At 40.7% G+C, this 27,277-nt stretch overlaps 1 pseudogene; it reads right to left on the bottom strand.

Annotated features, from left to right (window-relative positions):
- Positions 1–925: 925 nt before the first annotated feature.
- Positions 926–26,891, bottom strand: LOC138796518 (vomeronasal type-2 receptor 26-like; annotated as a pseudogene).
- Positions 26,892–27,277: the final 386 nt, after the last annotated feature.

Raw genomic sequence — 27,277 nt, forward strand, 5'->3', positions numbered from 1 at the left:
TTACGTCCTCGTGCGGGAAGGGGTTAAAGATACAATGACTTCACAACTTGTTTGACCTTTTCTGAAAATCATTCCCATGCAACACCCTCTAAAGAAACTAACAGCATGGATAGGCATATATCTAGTTGCCTACTAAGCAAGCAGTGTGTAGTGCCACAGTAGGGTATATGGACATCCCCACATATATGAGAAGCTTTTCTGGTAGATTTGAGTTATCCTTGAATAACCTGGACAAATATTCATTTGAATAACAGGAAAATGTATGGATGGCCATGGCTTCTCCTAACAAACTAGTTGTTTCCTGGAGGTGGTGGAAGGAGAAACTGGCAAGATTGGCTGATTGCCTTAGTGACTACATTTTGAAAGATGTCACTCATTACTCATGTTTGAGAAATGATAAGAAAAGTAATTAAAGGTGATTACCAGCATATGACAAGTGTAATACCTCATGTTCACACTTTTTCAGTCTTGTCTTATGGTGTGGGAGCTGAATTGGGTAGTTCAATTATAAGGTTATAAGCATCTTCACAACTCTAAATTTACTGTGTAGGCATCAAGCTTAGTATCCGACCATATACAACAGAAAAAATTTTATATCATGAAATAGGAGAAACTCCATTAGACAGCTGGATGCAGCAGCAATTATGGGAAAGACAGAATCATGGACATAAGAAATACGGACAATGTGGTAGGAATACCAGGAACACATGGCACCAGAAAATGGAAGCATTCCAAGTTATGGAAGCATAGATGGATATATGAAAGGTAACATGTGCCTCCTTCAACTAAAAGCTAACAGTGTCAGCAGTTTAGCGTGTGAATTGCAACAGAAAATTTCCTATCAAATTTTGAGCTCTAAAAATATAAAGGAGTATTTTCTAAAATAGAAAAAATGTGTAAAGTTCCTAAATGACAAGATTTATTTTCATGCTTTGTTACATATTTGTCTCGATAAACTACTTTTTGTATTTAAATCCGGTCTCAGCAGTATTATATAACATTTCGGGAAGAAAATGCAGCCTAAAATACCAACACTTGAAGATATTACAGCAAATATTTCTACAAGAACTGTATTCTTCCCAGTAACACTCATATAGGCCGGGATAAAAGCCACCCAGACACTGCACACAACCAGCATGCTGAATGTGATGTTTTTAGCTTCATTAAAACTATCTGGTAAATTTCTGGCCAAGAAAGCAACAATGAAACTAACAGCAGCGAGTAGTCCCATATAGCCCAGGAGTATGGAGAAGGCCAGCATTGACCCTTCATTACACTGGAATATGATCTTGTCTTGATATAAGTGAGTGTTCTGTTCTGGGAATGGAGGAGATGTAGATAACCAGATGATACTGGGTAACACTTGAAGAAATGAACAGAAGAAGACAACACAGTTTGTACTGTTTACACCGATAAGTTTTCTACAGGAACTTCCAGGTTTGGTGGCTTTGAAGGCCATGTAGACCATGATGGTTTTAGCCAGAATAGAAGAGATGGCTACTGAGAAGATGATCCCAAATGAAGTCTGGCGGAGCATACAGGTGACATGTGTAGGGCGACCCAGGAACAAGTATACACAGAGAAAACTCAACATGATGGAGACCAGGAGGATGAAGCTAAGGGTTTGGTTATTGGCTCTGACCACTGGAGTGTCTCGGAATAGAAAGAAGATGCCCAAGATTACTGAAGATTTAACAAAAAATTAGACAGAAATAATAGAGACTACAAGGCCCGATGTGTCCTCTTTGCAGGACAGAACTTCTATAGGTTTTGGCACACACCGATTCATGTCATTCGGCCACTGATCCTCTGGGCACCGCTGACATGTTATTCTGTCTGCAAAAATGAAAATATGTCAGAAAATAAAACTCTACTTCAAGGAGAAATAAACAGAATAGAGGAATATTCCTTAATACGGAGGATGGGGTGGGGGGGGGGGGGTAGACAGCAGGGACAATCCAAATCTTTGCACCGGGGCAGAAAAAGCTAGCTATGGCTCTTCTTTGTGGTATGGCCTTATCTACATTTACTGTGCTTGTGTGGTCCTACTCCTATCCAAGTTGTTCACTGTTAACTGTCCCTCACAAAGATCTCCTAACACCACATCTCTGTAACGGCTACAAGACTATGCGCATAATTTTTTATAGTGTTAATTTAAGACATCACCCCTTTATTGCCTCCTTGCAAGGGCTGTTTGCAAGGCATTATGGGCTGCCCTGAGATCATGTGATTATTTCCCATTCTCCTTTTTACAATGTGATGAACACTCTTTTAGCAGGTTTAGCCAAAACAAAATCTCAAGTCTTCCAGTACTTATCCACTGCTGAATGTCCTGCGGGAAGGGATGCATTCTCTACAATCTGACACGATGCCCCCTGCTACCACATCTGTCTGTGTCAGGGACTGTCCAGTGTTGAAGCAAATCCCCATAGAAAACCTTGAACTATTATTATTATTATTATTATTATTATTATTATTATTATTATTATTATTATTATTATTATTTATATAGCGCCAGTAGATTCAACAGCACTTTACAAATGTAAATCAATGTCTGCATGCTACAAGTCTAAGTGCTTAAAGGGGTTATCCAGTGCTACAAAAACATGGCCACTTTCTTTCAGAGACAACACCACTCTTGTCTCGAGTTCAGGTGTGGTTTGCAATTAAGCTCCATTCACTTCAATTTAACTAAGCAGCAAAACCTCGCCCAAGCTGTAGACAAGAGTGGGGCTGTCTCTGGAAGAAAGTGGCCATGTATTTGTAGCGCTCGATAACCCTTTTAATGCTTGGCGTGTGTGTGTGTGGGGGGGGGGGGGGGTTGAGGACGGTAGACAGAGATAAGGGAGGAGATGTAGGGAGGGGCAGTATTGTGGGGAGCTTTGTGGGTGAGCAGGAGAAGTTTATATTGTATCAGGAATGGATCAGAGCAACAATCAGAATTTTAGCAGATTCAACAGTAAGGGAGGGACAGATTTTAGAGATTTTTTTTTTAGGTGCAGGAGACAAGAACGTGACAGGGATTGAATATGAGGAGTGACGGAAAGATCAGAGTCAAACATGGAGTGGAGAAGCTGGTGGTCTACAGTGTTAAAAGCTGCAGAGAGATCTTGGAGAATTAGCAGACAGCGGTCGCCTTTAGATTTTGGCAGTGAAGAGATCATTGGAGACTTTAGTGAGAGCAGTTTCTATAGAATGGAGAGGACGGAAACCAGACTGAAGGGGGTCCAGTTTAACGACCGATAGTGGGTTAGGCGGAAATGGACCAAAAATATTCAAGAGAAAGGTGCCCGAGATCAAGCCGATAACCTTCAGCTGTTGTGACACTAATATCTTTACCCAGAGAACTACAACTACCGGCTGGCCCCACTATAACATCCGGAACATTTTCAATACTTGCAAGGAATACTTCTTAAACATTTTTTTTAATTTTACCTGTTACTAAAAGTATCTTTTGACATGTCGTCAGACTGCTGAGACTTACCCTCATCTGAAGATATAGCCGAGGGGAGGACCCAGCACCACTATGCAGTCCAGGGGGGTCGCTCAGTCCATCAATATTCTCAATGTAATTGTATGAGGAAATATTGATGGAATAATCGATTGGCTGGTGAGAGGATCCTGGTGCCGCAATCTCTCCCCGGTCATATCTTCTGATCCAAGCGGCTCTCAATAAGCACCGAGATCAATAACCTTTGACATGTCTGATGACATGACAGAAGTTATTTTTAGCGACAGTGCCCATGTAAACATAGGACAATGTCACCTGTCTCATTAGAAATTTCTCCCTGTGAACACTTGACAGAGTCATAGCAGCACTTATGGATTCCTCTCTTCATGACTCTTCTAGAACCTTCTTAGAACACTTAGAGACTGGAATCTTGAAAAGCATAATGAGAGATAGTATAATTAGAGAAAAGAGATATAAGAGGTCAGATTGCTTTACTTTAGAGTGATTATGTGTTGGTGATTACATGGGTACGGTCACTACGTCCATGCCTTCAACAACCAGCTCCTACTATTACTGCCCCTTGTTCACTGTGTATATGTCAGCAAGATGGCCCCATAGACTTCTATTCTTAGTCACAGGACACTTGAGTCGGTAAATAATGTGCTATATGCGGACTTTTCCTGGCTTGTTTTCCTGGTCAAACACTGTCTGAACATTCAGATCCCAACCAATTAAAATCTTTCAATATGGCTCATTTAAATCGTCACTTTTTGGAAAAACTTTTGACATGTCTTAAAGACATGACATGAAACAAAAAGTTCCAACAGTACCTGATAGTTGTAGAATATGCATCTTAAAGCCTGAGGCTTAAGAAAGGCCCAGTAGGCTCAAAACGTTGCCATGGTGTATGTTGCTTGAATAAATTTTCATGACTTCTCCACTACTGCATGCTGTCGGATCAAGTTCTTCCATGATGTCATAAAGACACGTCAAAAGTTTTGATCGGTCCAGATCTCAATGTTCAGACCTGTACCGATTGGGAAAACGAGACTGGAGAGAGTGTATACTTACCTGCTGGTTGTCCTGATCGGTACAGGTCTAATCAAGATAATTCTCCTGACCGGTACAGGTTTAAATACCCAGATCTAGACTGATCAAATCTTTTGACATGTTTTCATGACATGAAGCAAAAAGCAAAAACGCTGCCATGCTGTATATTGCTTGAATAGATTTTTATTACTTCTTCATTACTGAATTCTGTCAGATCAAGTTCTTTCATGATGTTTTTATGACGTGTCAAACTTTTTTACTCAATGGACTTGACTTTAGTCTGGTAATATCAGAGATTTCAATCAATAAAGTACACATTATATTTTGTATTTCCCTATAAAGCTATACACCAATCTGCTCAGTTCCTTCTGCTCTATAACATGATGCCTAAATCATAGATAGTATTTTCATGGTGACAGTTTTTTGTTTGGGGAAAAAAAAAAAGGGTAAGCTTAAAGCGGTTTTGCTGGGGGGCTTGTATTTCTTAAGTTATATAACTTTGTAAAATACCTTTATATATAAAAAAAAAGTATTTTTCATTTAATTAGTAAGGGGTGACATGACCCCTCTGCTGCCACCAATGGCTGCTTCAGAAACTGCGGGGCTGATAAAGTCCTGAACCCAGCACAGTTACTTATCGCCAGCACTGCTGAGTAGGGATGAGCGAACTTTTGAAAAGTTTGGTTCGGTTCGATCCACCGAACTTTCGTAAAGTTCGGATTCTACAAAACGAACCTTAAAACGAATCTTGCAACAATGACTGAATAATTGCAGCTACAATAGTGGGAGCCTGATAGGGTATAGTTTCGTTTAGTTGCTATTACTATGAAAAAAGTTAAAAAATCAAAGTGCAAAAATAGTGAAAAAAAATTAGCCAAGGTGTAAGTGATTACACGCGACATAGGACACAAAGGGGGATATTTACTAACAAATCAAAAAACACAATTTTGGCATAATTTCCAATCTAATGTGTTTAGTCAAATTTATGTAAATTATCTAATAGTATAGTAAATGTGTCTTAAAAATAATGGTCTTTTAATTAGTCTAATAAATTCACCTGGTTCAGAGCAGACCTAGCGATGTGCCAATATAAGCGACTTTTTAAAAAATTGCGCAGTTAATAAATTTAGCTAAAAAAGAATTCTGGCGCACTTTCGATCTAATTAACAAAAAAAATCTAATTCAAAAAGTGGCATCTAATTTGGATAGTCTTGTCTAAAAAAGCTTCATAAATTCATATCAGATTTATTTTGAGTGCAAACTAAATATATTAGAAAACAGGCGCAATTAGTTTGATAAATGTCCCCCAAAGTTCCTTGGACCCAGTAGGGTGAAAAAAAAGACATTTGAGAGTGGAACCAGCAGCAGTAATAGTACTGTATTGGACCCAGTGTGGTGGAGAACAAACAATTGACGGAGGAGGAGGAGGCACCACTTGATTGCACCCAGCCCAGTATGATTGAGAACAGACTATTTGAGGAGGAGGAGGCAGTACCTGATTGCACCCAGGCCAGTATGATTGAGAACAGACTATTCATGTAGGAGGAGGATGTTCAGCCTTGGAGTGGTGGCCTGGGAATCCTCACTGATGATGTTGTTCACAGCACTTTCAAGAACACGGACGAGTGGGATGATGTCATTGATGCCTGCTCACAGAGTCAACGTCCTCAAAAGGTATCAACAATTGGCACGACATGTTCGAAGAAACCTGTGCACTATGAGGTTTATCACATGTGCCGTACAAGGTGTATGACTCGGCCGTCCCTGCTGCACTGCAGAGAAAAGGTTCCTCTCTTTGTGTGCTACAACACTTCCCATCGTTAGTTGACCTTGGGTCAGCCATTCATATATGTCCTACCTGATGGTCCTTAGGAGCTCCTGCCGACTGTGGCTCGGTTCACCCAGGCTCACAAAATGGAGGACAGCCTGGGAGTGCCGGGCCTGACATCGTTGGTAAGACACCGGGGCAGGTTGGACTGCAGTCAAAGCGGTGGATGGTTGCAAGCTGGTGGAGGCAGAAATTTTGCAGAACTGCCCCCCTAAAGCACCGGGGAGGTGACAGAGGCAAGAATGGGCTAACTTTTTGGTGGTCTTCTGGGGGAATGTTGACCCAATGGGCAGTAACAGACATGTACTGTTCTTGGCCATAATTAAAGGACCAGACAACAGCACTGGGGTGCACAGTCTTGGACACCAAGAATCCCAATGAGTCGCCAACATTTTTCTTCAAAACTGTGCAGCGATGGGACAGCTGATGGGACTTTGATGAAACTTTTATTTTGGACTGTTTTTTTTTTTTTTCTTTTTTGTTGTGGCTAAATGGGTTTATCCTATTTTTTTGAACCAGAATTGTAAAGATATGAACTGAGACTTTCCCTTAATAAATTCAATAAGCTTGAACACTCAAGTTGCTTTCATGTGTCTTGGTTGATACTCACAGACAGCTGTCACATTACATTTTTGATTAGGCAGCACCCAGGTATATCTGAGGAGACTAATCTCTCACCCTAACAGGGGTGACGGCACACATCTTGATAGTCACAGAAAACCAGGATACAAGGCATTATAGGAGTGATAATCCCTTGTATCCTGGTCTATTCTGTGAAAAAAGTACAATTTTGCGTCGCCATTGTTATTTTTACCAGATTCGTAACAAACTTTCTCAAAGTTTGGTTCGGTACCGAACTGAACCTTTTGCAAAGTTCCTAACGAAACTGGTTCATAACGGTTCGGTTCGCTCTTCCCTACTGCTGATCCTCCCCTGAAAATACATTACACTTGGGAAAGCTGTCTGTGTCAGTAGTGCTGCAGAAATTACACCCTGTAGAGGAGTAATCATTCTTCTATAGTCTTTTTTTTGGGGGGGGGGATTTTGTTGAAATAAAAATTCTGACACTGACCTTACCACGCTTCCAAAATCTGGGTTCATTATGGATAACCAGCTGTTCTTCTTTAGATGACCCATCAAACTCTCCACATATTAAGGAATTTGTTTTATACTTTGTATTATTTATAACAGCAATGTTTCCAATAAGATAGTTTGTTGTCATTTCTCCTTTCTCACTAAAAAAGACAACTTCTCCCATGGGATCTTTGAAATGAATGTTTCTTAACCCCTTGCCGCAAAATGACGTTCCTGGAACGTCATGTAAAGCAGGTAGTTCCCGCAACATGACGTTCCAGGAACGTCATGGCTTCCCTGCCTCCCCCCGCTGTCCCTATAGAAGATCGGGCAGCAGGAGGATGCTATATCACACAGCATCCCCCTGCTGCCTCTGCCCGGAGGGGAGCCGCGCTCCCCCCGGGCAGTTAACCCCATAAACGCCGCGGTCAATGCGACCGCAGCGTCTATGGGGAGATCGGGCGATCGGGCGGCGGGGGGAGGCTGCAGCACGTTGCCTCCCCCCACCGCCACAACTAGTATGTCCCCCGGCCCCCTCCCCTTGTCCCCCGATACCGGAGATCACCGCTATTACCGTTATAGCGGTGATCTCCGGTACCGGGAATTACCGGCGCCGCCGAGAGCTTTCCTCTCCCCCCACCGTGAATCCACGGTGGGGGGAGATGAAAAATGTCCCCTCAGACCCCAGATCAGCCCCCCGATCAGCCCCCAGATCCCCGTACCCGGGCGGCCATCAGATCCAAGATGGCCGCCCCCATCCCTGCGATGTTTGTTCGCAGGGATGGAAATAAAATAATGATCAAAGCCCCATGCTCTCCACCACCGGAGGTAGCGGAGAGCATGGGGCAGTGATCGGGGACCCCCCCGTGTGGTCCCGGAGCAGGCGATCGGCGGTATATACTATATACCGCCGATCGCCTGTTCCCAGTGCTGCCGGCACTTTTTATCCCCTGTCACCATAAATCATTGGTGACAGGGGATAAAAAGTATTACAGTGTCGCCCCCCAAGTCGCCCCCCACCCCCCCTGTCACCCCCGTCCCCCAGTCACCCCCCCTTCCCCATATACTCACCGGATCCACGGAGCTCCTTCCTCCTCGACGTCCTGGCTGGTTATGAAGTGCGCATGCGCTCCACAACCAGCCAACTCTGAAAATTTAAAGTGACAGAGACCAATTTGGTCTCTGTCACTGAACTATGATTACTGTGATAGAAAATATCACAGTAATCATAGTAATACAGTGAAAATGAATATGTAAAGTACAAAAAGTGACAAACACACAAAAAAATAAAACACACTTTTTTTTATTATAGTAATAACTGCAGTTTACTCCCAGATTATTCCTAACCCCCCAGATTACCCGTAACCGCCCCAGGTTGCCTGTAACCGCCCCAGGTTGTCCGTAATCACACCAGATTGCACATAACCGCCCCAGATTGCACGCAACCACCGCACGTTGACCGTAACCACCGCACACTGCCTCTAACCACCGCACGTCGCCTCTAACCACCACACGTCGCCTCTAACCACCGCACGTCGCCTCTAACCACCCCACGTCGCCTCTAACCACCGCACGTCGCCTCTAACCACCCGACGTCGCCTCCAACCACCGCACGTCGGCTCTAACCACCGCACACTGCCTCTAACCACCGCACGTTGCCTCTGACCACCCCACGTCGGCTCTAACCACCGCACACTGCCTCTAACCACCGCACGTTGCCTCTGACCACCCCACGTCGCCTCTGACCACCGCACGTCGGCTCTGACCACCGCACATTGCCTCTAACCACCGCACGTCGCCTCTAACCACCGCACGTCGCCTCTGACGACAGCACGTTGCCTCTTACCACCGCACGTTGCCTCTAATCACCGCACGTTGCCTCTGACCACGGCACGTTGCCCCTGACCACCGCACGCTGCCTCTGACCACCGCACGTTGCCATTGACCACCGCACGCTGCCTCTGACCACCGCACGTTGCCTCTAACCACCGCACGTTGCCTCTGACCACCGCACGCTGCCTCTGACCATCGCACGTTGCCTCTAACCACCGCACGTTGCCTCTAACCACCGCACGTTGCCCCTAACCACCGCACGTTGCCCCTAACCACCGCACGTTGCTCCTAACCACCGCACGTTGCCCCTGACCACCGCACGTTGCCCCTGACCACCGCACGTTGCCTCTGACCACCGCACGTTGCTTATAACCACCGCACGTTGCCTCTAACCAACCCAAATTGCCTGTGACCCTCTCCAGATTGCCCGTAACGACCCCAAATTACAGGTATCCATCCCAGATTACCTATAAGCACTTCAGTTTATCCGTAACCACCCCACGTTGCCCGTAACCACCCCAGATTCTCTGTAACCACCCCAGGTTGCCCATAACCACCCCAGGTTGCCCGTGACCACCCCACATTACCTGTAATCTCATTTTTTATTGTATTTTAGTAACTGCGCTATTCTAATAACTATTACTAGCTGCGGTTTTGCTCCAGCAAATTGGCGCTCCCTTCCTTCTGAGCCCTGCTGTGTGCCCATACAGTGGTTTATGCCCACATATGGGGTACCGTTGTACTCAGGAGAACCTGCGTTACAGATTTTGGGGTACGTTTTCTCTCCTGTTCCTCGTGAAATTAAGAAATTTTTAACTAAACAAACATATTATTGGAAAAATTCTAGTTTTTCATTTTTACTGTCTTATTTTGAATACTTTCCTCTAATACCTGTGGGGTCAAACCGCTCACTGCACCCCAAGATGAATTCTTTCTGGGGTGTACTTTCCTAAATGGGGTGACTTTTGCTGGGGTTCTATTCTTCTGACACTACAGGGGCGCTGCAAATGCACCTGGCGCTCAGAAACTTCTTCAGCAAAATCTGCATTGAGAAAGCTTATTGGCGCTCCCTTCCTTCTGAGCCCTGCTGTGTGCCCATACAGTGGTTTACGCCCACATATGGGGTACCTTTGTATTCAGGAGAACTTTCTTTACAAATTTTGGGGTACTTTTTTTCTCTTGTTTCTCGTGAAATTGAGAAATTTCAAACTAAACAAACATATTATTGGAAAAATTTGTGTTTTTCATTTTTACTGTCTAATTTTGAATACTTTCCTCTAATGCATGTGGGGTCAAAATGCTCATCCTACCCAAAGATTATTTCTTTGAAGGGTGTACTTTCGAAAATGGGGTGACTTTTGGGGGGATTCTATTCTGCGGACACTACAGGGGCTCTGCAAATGCACCTGGCACTCAGAAACTTCTTCGGAAAAATCTGCACTGAAAATGCTAATTGGCGCTCCTTCCTTTCTGAGCCCGGCTGTGTGCCCATACAGTGGTTTATGCCCACATATGGGGTACCGTTCTACTCAGGGGAACCTGCGTTACAGATTTTGGGGTACGTTTTCTCTCCTGTTCCTCGTGAAATTAAGAAATTTTTAACTAAACAAACATATTATTGGAAAAATTCTAGTTTTTCAATTTTACTGTCTTATTTTGAATACTTTCCTCTAATACCTTTGGGGTCAAAATGGTCACCACACCCCAAGATGAATTCTTTGAGGGGTGTACTTTCCAAAATGGGTGGACTTTTGGAGGGGTTCTCTTCTGCGGACACTACAGGGGCTCTGCAAACGGACCTGGCGCTCAGAAACTTCTTCAGCAAAATCTGAACTGAAAATGCTAATTGGCGCTCCCTTCTTTCTGAGCCCTCCTGTGTGGCGATACAGTAGTTTATGCCCAAATATGGGGTACCGTTGTATTCAGGAGAACCTTCTTTACAAATTTGGGGGTGCTTTTTTTCTCTTGTTCCTCGTGAATTTGAGAAATTTCAAACTAAACAAACATATTATAGGAAAAATTCAAGTTTTTCATTTTTACTGTCTTATTTTAAATACTTTCCTCTAATACCTGTGAGGTCAAAATGGTCACCACACCCCAAGATGAATTCTTTGAGGGGTGTACTTTCCAAAATGGGGTGACTTTTGGGGGGTTTCTCTTCTGCGGACACTACAGGGGCGCTGCAAATGCACCTGGCGCTCAGAAACTTCTTCAGCAAAATCTGCATTGAAAAAGCTAATTGGCGCTCCTTTTCTTCTGAGCCCTGCTGTGTGCCCATACAGTGGTTTACACCCACATATGGGGTACCGTTGTATTCAGGAGAACTTTCTTTACAAATTTTGGGGTACTTTTTTTCTCTTGTTCCTCGTGAAATTGAGAAATTTCAAACTAAACCAACATATTATTGGAAAAATTTGTGTTTTTCATTTTTACTGTCTAATTTTGAATACTTTCCTCTAATGCATGTGGGGTCAAAATGCTCATCCTACCCAAAGATTATTTCTTTGAAGGGTGTACTTTCGAAAATGGGATGACTTTTGGGGGGATTCTATTCTGCGGACACTACAGGGGCTCTGCAAATGCACCTGGCACTCAGAAACTTCTTCGGAAAAATCTGCACTGAAAATGCTAATTGGCGCTCCTTCCTTTCTGAGCCCGGCTGTGTGCCCATACAGTGGTTTATGCCCACATATGGGGTACCGTTCTACTCAGGGGAACCTGCGTTACAGATTTTGGGGTACGTTTTCTCTCCTGTTCCTCGTGAAATTAAGAAATTTTTAACTAAACAAACATATTATTGGAAAAATTCTAGTTTTTCAATTTTACTGTCTTATTTTGAATACTTTCCTCTAATACCTTTGGGGTCAAAATGGTCACCACACCCCAAGATGAATTCTTTGAGGGGTGTACTTTCCAAAATGGGTGGACTTTTGGAGGGGTTCTCTTCTGCGGACACTACAGGGGCTCTGCAAACGGACCTGGCGCTCAGAAACTTCTTCAGCAAAATCTGAACTGAAAATGCTAATTGGCGCTCCCTTCTTTCTGAGCCCTCCTGTGTGGCGATACAGTAGTTTATGCCCAAATATGGGGTACCGTTGTATTCAGGAGAACCTTCTTTACAAATTTGGGGGTGCTTTTTTTCTCTTGTTCCTCGTGAATTTGAGAAATTTCAAACTAAACAAACATATTATAGGAAAAATTCAAGTTTTTCATTTTTACTGTCTTATTTTAAATACTTTCCTCTAATACCTGTGAGGTCAAAATGGTCACCACACCCCAAGATGAATTCTTTGAGGGGTGTACTTTCCAAAATGGGGTGACTTTTGGGGGGTTTCTCTTCTGCGGACACTACAGGGGCGCTGCAAATGCACCTGGCGCTCAGAAACTTCTTCAGCAAAATCTGCATTGAAAAAGCTAATTGGCGCTCCTTTTCTTCTGAGCCCTGCTGTGTGCCCATACAGTGGTTTACGCCCACATATGGGGTACCGTTGTATTCAGGAGAACTTTCTTTACAAATTTTGGGGTACTTTTTTTCTCTTGTTCCTCGTGAAATTGAGAAATTTCAAACTAAACCAACATATTATTGGAAAAATTCGTGTTTTTCATTTTTACTGTCTAATTTTGAATACTTTCCTCTAATGCATGTGGGGTCAAAATGCTCATCCTACCCAAAGATGATTTCTTTGAAGGGTGTACTTTCGAAAATGGGGTGACTTTTGGGGGGATTCTATTCTGCGGACAATACAGGGGCTCTGCAAATGCACCTGGCGCTCAGAAACTTCTTCAGCAAAATCTGCATTAAAAAAGCTAATTGGCGCTCCTTTACTTCTGAGCCCGGCTGTGTGCCCATACAGTGGTTTACGCCCACATCTGGGGTACCGTTGTATTCAGGAGAACCTGCGTTACAAATTTTGGCATGCTTTTTTTCTCATGTTCCTTTTGAAAATGAGAAACTTTAATCTAAACGTATATATTATTTGAAAATTTAAATTTTCGATTTTTTTACGGCCTAATTGTGAATACTTTCCTCCAGCCCCTGTAGGGTTAAAATGCTCATTATACCCCTAGATTAATTCTTTAAGGTGTCTAGTTTACAAAATGGGGTCACTTATGGGGGTTTCCAGTATACAAGCCTTCTAAATCCATTTAAAAAAAGAACTGGTCCCTAAAAAAAATCAGTTTTGGAAATTTTCACAAAATGTGATAATTTGCTCATAAATTTCTAAGCCCCGTAACACCCTAAAAAGGTAAAATATGTTTCCCAAATTATGCAAGAATAAAGAGGACATATTGGTAATGTGATTTAGTAACTAATTTATGTGCTATGACTTCCTTTTTTAGAAGCAGAGAATTTCAGAAGTTCATAAAATGCAAAATTTTCAAATTTTTCTTGATATTTTGATGTTTTTCACAAAAAATACACAAAGTAGTGACCAAATTTTGCTACTAATATAAAGTGTCATATGTGACGAAAAAACTATCTCAGAATCGCTAGCATACGTTAAAGCATCACTGAGCTATAAGAGCATAAAGTGAGACAGGTCAGATTTTGAAAAATGAGCCTGGTCATTAAGGCCAAAACAGGCTTTAGAGGCAAGGGGTTAAAAAGTACTAAAAAGAGATCATGTATAGAAATGTTTGTTCCTGCATTATGTCAATCTGTTTCATAAATTGACTGGTTATTACTGATTGATTTAGCCTGTCTACAGTCAAAAGCTAAATTAATGAATCAATGTGGTACAGAGGTGGTGCATTGATCTCTTAGAGCAATTAAAATATTGCTTATGGAAATCCCTTAAGAAGTCTAAAAAAGGGGGGGGGGGTAATTTAATTTAATGTATAATTTAATCCCTCCCATAATAAAAGTTGCAATCAACCGAATTTTCCTATTGTTTTTAATTAACCCTTTAAGGACCAAGGCCAAAATGGCCTAGTGGACCGCGGCAATTTTCATTTATGCGTTTTTATTTTTCCTCCTTCCCTTCTAAGAGCTCTAGCACATTAATTTTTCTCTCTACAAGGCCATGTAAGGCCTCGTTTTTTACAAGAGTAGTTGTACTTTGTAATGGCATCTTTCATTCTACAATACAACTTATGATAGAACCCCAAAATTATTATTTTTGAAAATATAAATTGGTGAAATCATAAAAAAGAATGCAATATGGTAACTTTTGGGGGATTCCTGTGTCTACGTAATGCATTATACGGTAAAAGTGACAGGATTTCAATATTCTATTGGTCACAACCATATGCAGGTTACACAGATTCTCTTATGTTATATTTATTTTTTTATGAAATCCTTTTTTTTTTTTTTTTTGCAATTAATTATTAATAAAATGGATCTATTGTGACTTATAACGGTTTTAGTTTTTCACCTACAGGGCTGTATGGGGTGTCATTTTTTGCACCATGATCTCTACTTTTTATTAATACCATACTTCTGTAGCTAGGTCATTTTGATTACTTAAAAAAAAAAAAAAAAATATATATATATATATATATATATATATATATATATATATATACACAAAAAATCTGCAATCCTGCCACTTTCCCCCTCTTTTCGTTTATGCCTTTGCAATGACGATTGTTATATTTTAATAGATCAGACAATTATGCAAGCCATGGTTTATAATGTGTTCATTTATTTTTATATGTTTTATTTAGAAAATGGGATAGGGGGGTTATTTAAATTTTTGTTGTGGAGGGGCTTTGGGGGTCTTTTTATAAACAATTTTTTATTTTTTAACACTTTTTAAGTCCTCTTGGGGGACTTTTACATGCAATCATCAGGTTGCATACACTGTATAGCATAGCATTGATCAGTGTTATAGGCACTCTGCTCATCATGCCTGTCTGTGGCAGACTCCATCAGCAGAGCGCCGATCAGACCGCACAGAGGAAAATAAGAGACCTCAGGCCGTCCGTGAAAGGGATGGTGACTCCCAAAGTCACACTGCAGGGGTCACGATCGGTGAGTGACAGGAGCTGCTCCTGTCACTCACACTTAAATGCTGCGATCGTGCTGTGATCACGGCCTTTCAGGGGGTAAAGACAGGCTGCAGCGCGATTGCTGCAGTCTATCAGTAACAGTGAGGGCCTGTCTGCTCACTGCAGCTACCCCCCACCCGCCTTTAAGCGCGCTCCGCTCAGGAGCATGCTTCATAGCACCTTAGAGGCCCAGGACGTACAGGTACATCCAGGGACATCTGGTGACAGACACCTATGTTGTAACTGTACGTCCAGGGTCGTCTAGCGGATATATATATGAATTATATATATATATATATATATATATATATATATATATATATATATATGAATTAACAAAGAGAAAAATCCCCAGCATAATAAAAAAAAAATCCCAATGCACGATTCAATATATACAAACAAAAGGGGAAGTGTTTATAGGGAAAATATGAATGTTCTTTATTTATTGTTTTAAAAGATATATAAAAAAAAAATCGTTACTTCTATTACTTCTTTGTAAAATTTGGTCAGCCTTTGCCACTTTTTCTCCATTTTCATTAATGTTTTATGTCTTCTACAATGTACATTTACTCCAGCCATTCGACACTTTATGATTCTCATTATGCATTTATTACGCACATTCACTTTAGCATGTTGACACTTTATGTCAATTATCGTACACCATTACAGCATATAACAGCACTTTGTCACTTTATCATCCCTATTATGCACTTCAATTACAAACAGGCTATGTTCACGCAACATTTTTTTTTTTTTAGCTCCATTTAAAATGACACCCGTTATTTTGAGTCTAAAATAATGGACGTCATTTAGCTGTCAACTGAGGTCAACCAGCGTCCTTTTGCATGCACTTACTAGTCATTGCTCCCATTAGCCAGAAACCTACTCCACACTGATGAGGGGCAAAAACCCCGAAACAGTTGTCTGTGGATGGAAACCTTGCTGAGGTGGTTTCCTTGACTGGAGAACGCCTTTGGCTTGGCTGTTCCTTCCCGGAGGGAAGGTCTGGCTAGTTCACTGACGTCGAGACATGTGATGGTGTCTCTGCAGTGTTCTTTTGCATATTTGATTTCCCAGGGGGCAATGTTCTAGAATACACTGACGTTGAGACGCGTGATGGTGTCTCTGCGGTGTTTTGGTTGATCTCCCTGAGGTCAACCAGCGTCCTTTTGCATGCACTCACTAGTCATTGCTCCCACTAGCCAGAAACCTACTCCACACTGATGAGGGGCAAAACCCCGAAACAGCTGTCTTTGGATGGATACCTTGCTGAGGTGGTTTCCTTGTCTGGAGAACGCCTTTGGCTTGGTTGTTCGTTCCCGGAGGGAAGGTCTGGCTAGTTCACTGACGTCGAGATATGTGATGGTGTCTCTGCAGTGTTCTTTTGCATATTTGATATCCCAGGGGGCAATGTTCTAGAATACACTGACGTTGAGACACGTGATGGTCTCTCTGCAGTGTTTTGGTTGATCTCCCTGAGGTCAACCAGCGACTTTTTGTCATTTAGCTGTCTGGCCTCCCCTTAGTGCAATGACTGGTGTTTGTACATTATACTAGTTTGTGATTACTAATTGTCCTTTGGATGCGGCTCGATTGAAAAGTCCATTGAATTCAATAGCAAAAACGGAGAAAGAACTGTGACAAAAGAAAAACTGACTACAATGGCAATGCATTAATGTCAATGGAAGAACGGACGTCCAATGCACACAATGCATTGAAAAACGGACGTAAAAACGTAAAAACTTCGTTTTTTCAATGCATTGTGTGCATTGGACGTCCGCCCTCCTATTGACTTTAATGAATTGCCATTGCAGTCAGATAAATCTATGCAAAAACTGATGTTGTTTTAAATATCAACTATCACTGAAAAACATGTAGGTTTAAAACTTCTAACAGATTTTATTGGATATACATTAAAAACGTGGTCCAAAGAAAAAGCAAAATATATCACCAAACATAGAAAAAACTTAGTGAATGATGCCGCACTAAACAAAATATAATATAGAAGTAGTGTGTCTATTTATTCATCTATTCCCACACTACACCCTAATCGTTGCATAAATATACAGTATAGTGGCATCAATCTACCACCCCGGTCTCAACGCGTTTCTCCCCTCCGGGATCATCAGGAGACCAAACCTGTAAACTCAAATGACAACAAAAATATGTTGCCACTATATCCCGTGTCCCTAGAGACAATTAGGCACTACTATGTGAGACCGGACATCTGTCTGTGGGGATCGTAAGTGGCTCGTTTGAGCCCGGTTTTATTATGGCACTGGTTGGTCGATTGTGACACTTTCTAAGCATAACCTATACATTATTTATTGAGTGAAAGTTTACAGTGCCCTTGCAATACCATCCCTAATTGTCCCTAGGGACACGGGATATAGTGGCAACATATTTTTGTTGTCATTTGAGTTTACAGGTTTGGTCTCCTGATGATCCCGGAGGGGAGAAATGCGTTGAGACCGGGGTGGTAGATTGATGCCACTATACTGTATATTTATGCAACGATTAGGGTGTAGTGTGGGAATAGATGAATAAATAGACACACTACTTCTATATTATATTTTGTTTAGTGCGGCATCATTCACTAAGTTTTTTCTATGTTTGGTGATATATTTTGCTTTTTCTTTGGACCACGTTTTTAATGTATATCCAATAAAATCTGTTAGAAGTTTTAAACCTACATGTTTTTCAGTGATAGTTGTTTCTATGTTCATGTAGTGTATCTACATCCATCAACTATTTAGGTGGAAGTTTTTTTCAGTGACCGTTGTTTTAAATATCAAAATCGGACGCCTTTTTTCTCTATTTCTGACATTGTGTGAACATAGCCACATATTATTTATTCTTTTTGTTTAGGCATCATTTGGACATTTTTCCCAATTTCAAACCATTTTCTCCTTTCCCCATTGGTTTATTTAATTTTTCTGTCACTTTCTTTAGTCCCAGAATTATTTCTCCTTTATGTTTTTTTCTTTACTATTTCTATATTTCTCCCCTTTTCTTCATTGGTTATTATTCTCTTCTTTTTCTTCCTTTGTCTTTCTAGTCTCCTTTGTTTTCTCTTTCCCATTTTTCTCTCTTTGGTTATTCTCTTCTTTTATTTTTATTTTTTGTTTTCATGATGGGTACACTCAATTTTCATTAATCATTCACTTTGCCTGTTCTGATTGGCACTTGATTTTCTAACTGCACTTCCTACATGTCTATGGGCCGTAACTCTTTCTATGCACCTTATATTTAATTTTTGTGGTCTTCATCTCTGTTTCCACTTTTAATCTTCATGTCTTTCCTTCCCTCAGATTGCTATTCCTTACTTCATCACTATTTTTCATCCTTTTTTATATTTTTTTTTATATATTCTTTCATGTCTAAAGACATTTGCACTTTCGGCTTTGTTGCATCTTTTTTTTTTATTCATTTTTCATTATTTTTCCTATTTTTTACTATATATTTTATTTTTATTTTTTCTTGTATTTTGTATATATACTGTATATGTATATATATATATATATATATATATATATATATATGCATGACAATACCCTCTTTATTTTTTCCCTCGCTGCTCATTTCTTTCATTATCTGTCATAAAGTTAGATGTAGTGGCGACTTTGATGCCATGTATTGGCATAATTTTAGCACTGCAGGGACTATTTCTTCATGTGTATGTATGTGCAGAGGTTTTTTTGGCAACTATTTGCCTCCGTTCAGGGTTAGCTGACTCGGTCCAACATGGCGCCCACTATTCTGCTGTTCTACACATGTTTGCATTAGAAGAGGTGTGTTTGTAATCCATGATGTAGGTATATGTTATATGTATTTAAGGAGCTATTAGAGCTGGTAACCTTTAATCCTGGAAAAAGCTATTGTAGTGGAACGTGCGTTGGGTTGTGGACCCGGGACCCTCCAATGCTGGTTCACAGTTTGTGGCAGGGGATGTGTGATGGGCGTACTGGTGCCTTACTGTCAGCCCCCCCCCCCCCCCCCCCTGTCCTTGTGATGTTGCATACTTTATGTGTATTTTCCTCCCTCATGTTACTGGCCATTGGTTGTTTTAACCATTTGAGCCCTGTTACATGGTTTGAGCACTTTTACTTTAACTGCATATATATTTATTAACTTTTAGTCCATGTGTAGGGGGGGGGGGGGGGCATTGTATGACCCAGTGTTGGTACCTGTGTGAGTGTGTGGTTTTTATATATCTTTTTAAACAATAAATAAAGAACATTCATATTTTCCCTATAAACACTTCCCCTTTTGTTCTATCTATCTATCTATCTATCTATCTATCTATCTATATAATATATGATATTGCCGCATGCAAAAATTCCCAAACCGTTAAATTATCATGTTCCTGGTTTTCCATGGTAAAGCATGTAAGCACATAAAGAATAGAGCAATTTTAAGCACATTTTGAATTGATAATAATAATAATAATAATAATATAAATTTAATAATAAATAAATTGGGTATTATTGGTATTGTACTGACCTGAGAAATATAGATAAAATATCAGCTTTACCATTGAACAATATTAACCCCTTCGGGACCAGGCTAATTTTCGTTTTTGCGTTTTTTCCTCCTTGTGCTTAAAAGGCCATAGCACTTGCATTTTTACACCTACAGACCCACATGAGCCATTATTTTTTGTGCCACTAATTGTACTTTGCAATGACAGGCTGAATTTTTGCATAAAGTATACTACGAAAGCAGAAAAAAATTCAAAGTGTGGTGAAATTGAAAAAAAAAAAAAAAAAAACACATTTCTTTTATTTTTGGTGGGAATGTGTTTTTACGCCATTCGCCCTGGGGTAAAACTGACTTGTTATGCATGTTCCTCAAGTCGTTACGATTAAAAAGATATATAACATGTATAACTTTTATTGTATCGGATGGCCTGTAAAAAATCCATTGTTAACAAATATACGTTCCTTAAAATCGCTTTATTCCCAGGCTTATAGCGCTTTTATCCTTGGGTCTATGGGGCTGTGTCAGGTGTCATTTTTTGCGCCATGATATTTACTTTCTATCGATACCTTGATTGTGCATATATGACTTTTAGATCTATTTTTATTAAATTTTTTCTGGATTTGATGCGACCAAAAATGCGCAATTTTGCACTTTGGGATATTTTGCGCTTACGCCGTTTACCGTAAAAGATCAGGAATGTGATAAATTAATAGTTCGGGTGATTACACACGCTGCGATAGCAAACATGTTTATTTATTTATTTATTTACTTTTATTTAAAACCTGGGAAAAGGGGGGTGATTCAGACTTTTATTAGGGGAGGGGGCTTTTTACTATTAACAACACTTTTTTTTTTTACACATATACTAGACGCCCCCCTGGGGGACTTTTAGTATATACACTTTGATCTCTCATTGATATCTTTGCTGTATAGATATACAGCAAAGATCAATGAGATCAGCACTCGTTTGCTTTCGGCTGCTGCAGCCGAAAACAAACGGGTGCCGAGTCGGGGACGGCGCCATCTTGGAGCAGTCCCCGTCCGGCTTCAGTAACGGAGATCTCCGCCACTAGACACCAGGGAAATGCTGTATCCGGTAATCGGATGCAGCTGTCATGTTTGACAGCTGCATCTGATTACTGTATTAGCGGGCACGGCGATCGGACCATGCCCGCTAATACCGGCGGTTCCGGGCTACAGGCACCACCCGGGACCGCCGCGGTTCAGAGCGGGGTTGCCGCTCTGAACACCCGCACCTGTGCGGGAAAGGGTTAAAATTTAAAATCCTAAATTAGAAAAATAAAATGTTTTTCAATTTCACCGATTAATATTTCATCCCCCAGACAGATGAGTTTTAGCACACCTTCAGCTTTAGTTTATCCCCGGCTGTGCTGAAGTTAGTGATGCATCAGCCATGGTAAGAGTATGAAGAGGTGGCAGAAGAGGAAGATTGACACGAAGAATAGACAGCAGGAGGCAATGATTGACGTCTAATAATCCAGGGTGGTGATACGACAAGCATAAAAACGCTTCATGTCTGAGGCCCAGCCATCAATACATTAACCCCGTGGACAATTAGGGCCACATCCCTTCTTTGATGTGGTCTTCATTTTTTATATTTTAAAGTTTTGATATTATTGCTAAGTTTTAGTGTTACTATTTGAACTATTTTCCCTAACCCAGTTGTCACCTAAATATATCTCTATTGTTACCCTCATTTTACTTTTCACTCTCTACCCACTTTTAGTGGTTCAACGTGCAAACCTACAGTGTCTTGTCATCACTGCCCTTTGCCAGTGGAGATGCCATTCCAGGGAGCTCCTCCGAGCTAGCTTTGTTGAGCTCAGTTTCTGGGAGCACTGACCAGTACTAGATTGGGTAGCTGGGCCTGGTTGTCCACCTCCTCTTCCTTTCATTTTATCGTGGGCTTTAGTCCATGAGGGTTTAGGACCTTGTAATGATTGTTTTGGATCTAGTACAAATCAACCCTTCACTTTATCTTACAAAATCTGATGGATTTTATTGTTTGTATGAACATAAACTTCACAAAGTTAAAAAGTGTGTCAGCTGTTGGAGTTCTTACCCATGGAGTCACATCTTCAAACATCAGTTATGCAGAATGCAGCATATGTTTGAAATAGAAGATGGCTGCAAAGATGAACAAGCACCCATTTTGAAAAAAATGGTTTGACCCATGAAATGAAGCCTGTCTTATTTATAAATTAACTTTTAGTACTTTCCCTAGCCCAGTTGTTACTTATCTTTACCCCAGTTGTTAGATAACCCTACCCCAGTTCTTACCTATCCATATTCCTGTTGTTAACCTCTTTTTACATTATTTTACAGACCTCTACCCCTTCCTGGCAACAAATCATGTCAACCACCTATGTTTTGTTGTCAGCACTTTGCTAGAAAAGATGCCATGCCAATGAAGTCCCCCGAGTTGGCTTTTTTGTGCCCTGGACTTGTTGGCCCTTACCAGCCGTCTAACTAGTTATGGACCACTGGTTAGCTGAGGCTGCGTGTCTACCACCTCTTCCTCCAGACTTTCATAGTCTTCAGTCCATGTGGGGGTCTAGATAACCTCATCACCCCATCCCATGTTTTGCATCCTCTTTGCTGTTCTCCTAATTACTTTCCACAGAGAAGGTTGTTTTATCTTGGTATTAATCACTTGTTGCATTTTAATACTCAGAAACTGCTTTTAAAATTTAGTTTAAAATTTGAATTTAATTTGAATTAGTCCTGTTGTTAACTCACATTTTGGTTGCATTTGTCACCCTCAACCCCTTTCTACACCAATTTTACAGCTTTTTTGTGGCCCAAAGCTTGGGACCCTTTTGACTTCCATAAGGTTTGGGTCCTTACGAAAGTTTGGGTAGAAGTTTGGGTCTTCAAACTTTTTTGTTTTGTTTTTGTTCAAGCAAACCTGTCAAACCAAAATATTTCATCACAAGTTGTGGTAACATAGCCTTAAAAAGTTTTTCAGCGATACAGCACTACAAAAACATGTCCACTTTTTCCCCTCTCCTGTCTCCAGATAAGGTGGGGTTTGTATTAAGGTATCTATTGAGGTAAATGGAGCTTAATTGCAAACCACACGTGAACTAGAGACAAGAGAGCTGGGAAAGTGGACATGCTTTTGTAGCGCTAAATAACCTTCTTAAAAAGCATATTACCTTTAGCATATGTTTATGATTTTTTAAGCTTCTTTCATAATTTTTTAGCATATTTATTTGCATTTGTTGGATGGCATGGGCCAAAGCATAGATGGATTTGTATATCAAATATGTTATTCCAAATTTTCTAGTGTAGTATTTATCACCAAGTCGTGTTAATGTTCTATTTTTACTGCAGTTTTTCAGTTTACAGTTAAGATATCTTTCATGTATAATGTTCAGTACAGGATTTGAGGTCAAGCAGTTAAAATACATTGCATGAATATGTTCTAGTAACATGTCATTGGGACGATTTAAAGGACTAACATCTTCTAAGAACGTTTTCATATGTGGTATCTCCTTATAGTTCGTAGAAAATACCAGACTCCCATGGAGAGTTGTTTTAGATTTTGTAGATAACAGAACATGAAGATTTGGCCCTGCGGGGAGTATTAATGTCTTCTCATGACCCTTGTTGCTTTCCGATTCAATATAATGTATTGTAAGAAAGGAAATTGTACCACAAAGTACAAGGATTTTTGAGGTTGATCGATTAAATATTATTTTATCCTTCCCTGAAAGTAACGGTTTATCTTCCGTATCATCAGGTCTGACATTAATGATGAACTCAATGCAGATATTATGAAGTTCTGCTATTGTCTTCAATTCCTGACTTTGTCTATTTCCCCCATCATCATCAGAGGCGATAACACCAAACCATGTCCAACCAAAATATATTAGAAGCTTTACAATTGCCAGGTACTGGGTTTGGTCAGTGGGGAGTGTTTGGAAGAAATACGGATAGATCTTCTTATTAGTCAAAATTGTGTCTGTAGCTCCATAGCTGATCTAAAAGAAGATAACATAACATTATACAATAAAGAAATCAATAAGGGCAGGGAAAAATATGTTTATAAAAACAAACATAGTAACATAGTTAATAAGTTAGAAAGAAGACAAGAGTCTATCAGGTTCAACCTAGGGAAACCCTACTGTGTTGATCCAGAGGAAGGCAAAACCCCCATGAGGCAGATGATAATTGCCCCATCAAAGGGAGAAAATTCCTTCCCGACTTCCCGTCAATCAGAATAATCAACAAACAAACAAGTTAAAAGTTTATGGGATGACAGCTGCTGCTGCCCTTAAGCACTATACCTGAAGACGCCCCATCTTCACGCACCTATTGGCGATACCAGACCTGACCAATACCACCATACCCCCCACCCCCCTGGAAAAGACACCAGATTTACTGTCAAGTCTGAACGTTAGGAGGGAAACTAAAAAAATAAAAAATAAAAAAAATAGTTTTTTCTGTCCCCCTGCTCCCTGGTGCTGCCCCCCTGCAAGGTGCTGCCCTAGGCACCGGACCACGGGTGCCTAGTGGTAAATACGGCCCTGATGACAGGGGTAATAAATCTTAAAGAGAGCATCATAAAATCATATAGAGACTATATCCACCAACTCTCCATGTCATTAGGAACACACCTGGGCAGGATTTCTCTTATTCATCTCTTCTATAAACAGTGCCATGCCTCATTAACTCAGCTTCTGCATTTATTTTATAATAATAATCACAATTCTTACCTGTGGGTAACCATACATAGTCAGTATATTGGATATCTGTAGAGAAGTCTTTGAGGACTGATCCCCGATAACACCGGCCAAGTTGTATCGATCAGTGCAGGAATAATTAGGAATGATGTACCCAGGACCAGATACAATCTGTAACACATTCTCTGTAGGCTTATTCACATTGTTACAGGAATCAGTCACATGGTATCCCAGAGTCACATTGGGAAGAATACCAGGATCCTTGTTAATCTCCTCTATGGCAAATATCAGAGCTAGAACATATCTGTAGTAGCAGGGTAAAGGTCTGTGTGGGGAGAAAATGGAGAAGAAATGTACAATATATTTTTCCCTCTCTATTAACTGATATGCATTATATTTATTTATAATTCATCATCAACCTTAAAATATTGGGGTAACACAACTAGACACTGTGTAGTAGAGTTACATAAAGCACTATATGGTTAGACTGACCATACTAGTTTACAGTCCATAAACAATAGAACATTGTATAGATAAAAGAGGTCAAGAGAAGTATTTAGCAGAAGCCAGCTAGGGGGAGGTGCTGGAATTCCGATTAAAGAAAATTTTAAATAAAACCCCATCACCCCAAGATATGTCCCTGTGAAATATAAAAAGTTTAAATATAACCAGGGGCATTCCTTAGCACAGTAAATTCAGTTAAGTCCCACCCGGGTCCTCTTATGACCTTTAGAGAGACCTTCCTGGACACTCAATGTGCCCTGACTGACTGCTATCTTAATAAATATTTACTATATGTTTAATAGGTAAAGGGTCGAAACATTTGAAACTGCAGTTCAATGTTTAAAAAATAAAAATAAAAATAATGCACTTGGGGAGAAGAGATTCTCTATTCCAGTATCATATCGGCAGTTCTGTGTTAGTGAAGGCTTCAGAAGAGAAGGATTTAGGAGCAGTAATTCCTAACACCTCACAATGAGTCCCCAATGCAGCGGTAGGGAAGGTTAATTTCTGTGTAAACAGGGGATGTGAACCCGATAGAGATAAAAGAAAAGTGACCGTACATATATGTATATGGCTATGTTCACACTACGTAAAAGCACGGCCGTTGTTGCCATAGTGAACACTACCTATTCACCTATGGGATCCCGGCCGGAGCGTATACACATTGTATACGCTCTGGCCGGGATCCTGTGCGCCGCCGCAAAGAACTGACATTTCAGTTTTCTGCGTCCGCAATTCAATGAATTGTGGCCGTAGGAAACCCTGTCAGTTCACAGAGTGAAGCGAGCGGCTCCGGACGCTCGCTTCACTGTGTGCTATGGGAAGCTGTGATGCGGGCGCTCAATGATGCACCCGCATCAGAGCTCTGCGGCCGGAACGATCATCCGGACGATATTTAAGTACCGGCTGAAATGATCCTGGCAGAGACCGGCCGGTCTTATACGTAGTGTGAACAAAGCCTATATCTGTGTTGTCAGTTTAAAGGGGTTATCCAGGTAAACTCTTATTCTTTCAAATCACCTGGTTTCAGAAAGTTATATAGATTTGTTATTTACTTCTTTTTAAAGAATCTCAAGTTTTTCCATACTTATCAACTGCTGTATGTCCTGCAGGAAGTGGTGTATTCTTTCCAGTCAAAGTGCTGTCTGCTTCCACCTCTGTCTATGTCAGGAATTGTTTTGTATAGGTATTTGCTACTGTTCTTGACAGTTCCTGACATGGACAAATGTGGCACTGTTTCAGACTGATAAAAAAAAAAAACACAATTTCCTGCAGGACATAAAGCAGCTGATAAGTATGGGAAGACTTTAGATTTTTAAATAAAAGTAAATTACAAATCTGTATAACTTTCTGACACCAGTTGATTTGAAAGCAAAATATTTTTGCCAGAGTACCCCTTTAAAGATTACAAGCAGCAGTGAACACTTACATCTGCACTGCTTGTAATCCAGCATGTTGTGATCGTTAAACTGATAGCACAAATATATACCGTACATACCTGTGCTGTCAGTTTCCCGGGCTGCACGAACGATACAAAAACCAGCCCGGGCCCCTTGATTTGTCATATCATGTAAAGGCACTGCAAACAAGTGCTGATCTCACTGATCAGTGCTGGTTTGCTGCCCCCCACGACCAACAAATCGTCACATCTAAAAGCACCCTTAGACTTGTAACCATAATACACTTGTGTGAATCTGGCATAATGGTTCTATGTTTAATGGAGTTCCACAGAAAGTACTCACAATTTGCAATCATTTCGGGAACCTATTACCCCTTCAATTGCATAGACATAATGCACAGTGAATATTCCTCCAATAATGATATCTCCATCCTGAAACAGATCTGTTTTCAGTAACGGTTGTTTCTTTGCTATAAAGCATTGAGGTCCGCTGCTTAGCTTTAGGCATCGTGTCAGTAAGAGGACACTGAAAAGCAATGCTGCTCTAACAAAAAGAAAATTTCCAGACATTGCTCATGAATAGGTGTTTGCATTTCTTTATCGTCAAATTTCGGCAGGGAGCAGCTCTGTATGGCAGCCTAAGTGATGGATGGGTTTATGAGCCAGTAAGTGAGATCAGCTAGCTTATATATCCTAGAAGCTTTGATTGTGTGTTTGTGCCAGGTTTAGATTTCGATATTCTAAGGACATTTCAGTTATTTTTCACACAAAGTGAATAGACTACTAAACAATTTTGATTTATATATAGGAATTATACAGGTGAAGCTAATGCATAGTGACAAGTGGACCTAGACTGTAAAGTTCAAGTCAGTGTACTTGAAAACATGGATTCGAGCATGGACTGTGTTCGGGTGCGGCATTCGTAAAAACAATAAAGTTTGTTGAAAGGCTGCTGA

The sequence above is a fragment of the Dendropsophus ebraccatus genome, chromosome 7, assembly GCF_027789765.1.
Source record: "Dendropsophus ebraccatus isolate aDenEbr1 chromosome 7, aDenEbr1.pat, whole genome shotgun sequence".
Lineage (NCBI taxonomy): Eukaryota > Metazoa > Chordata > Amphibia > Anura > Hylidae > Dendropsophus > Dendropsophus ebraccatus.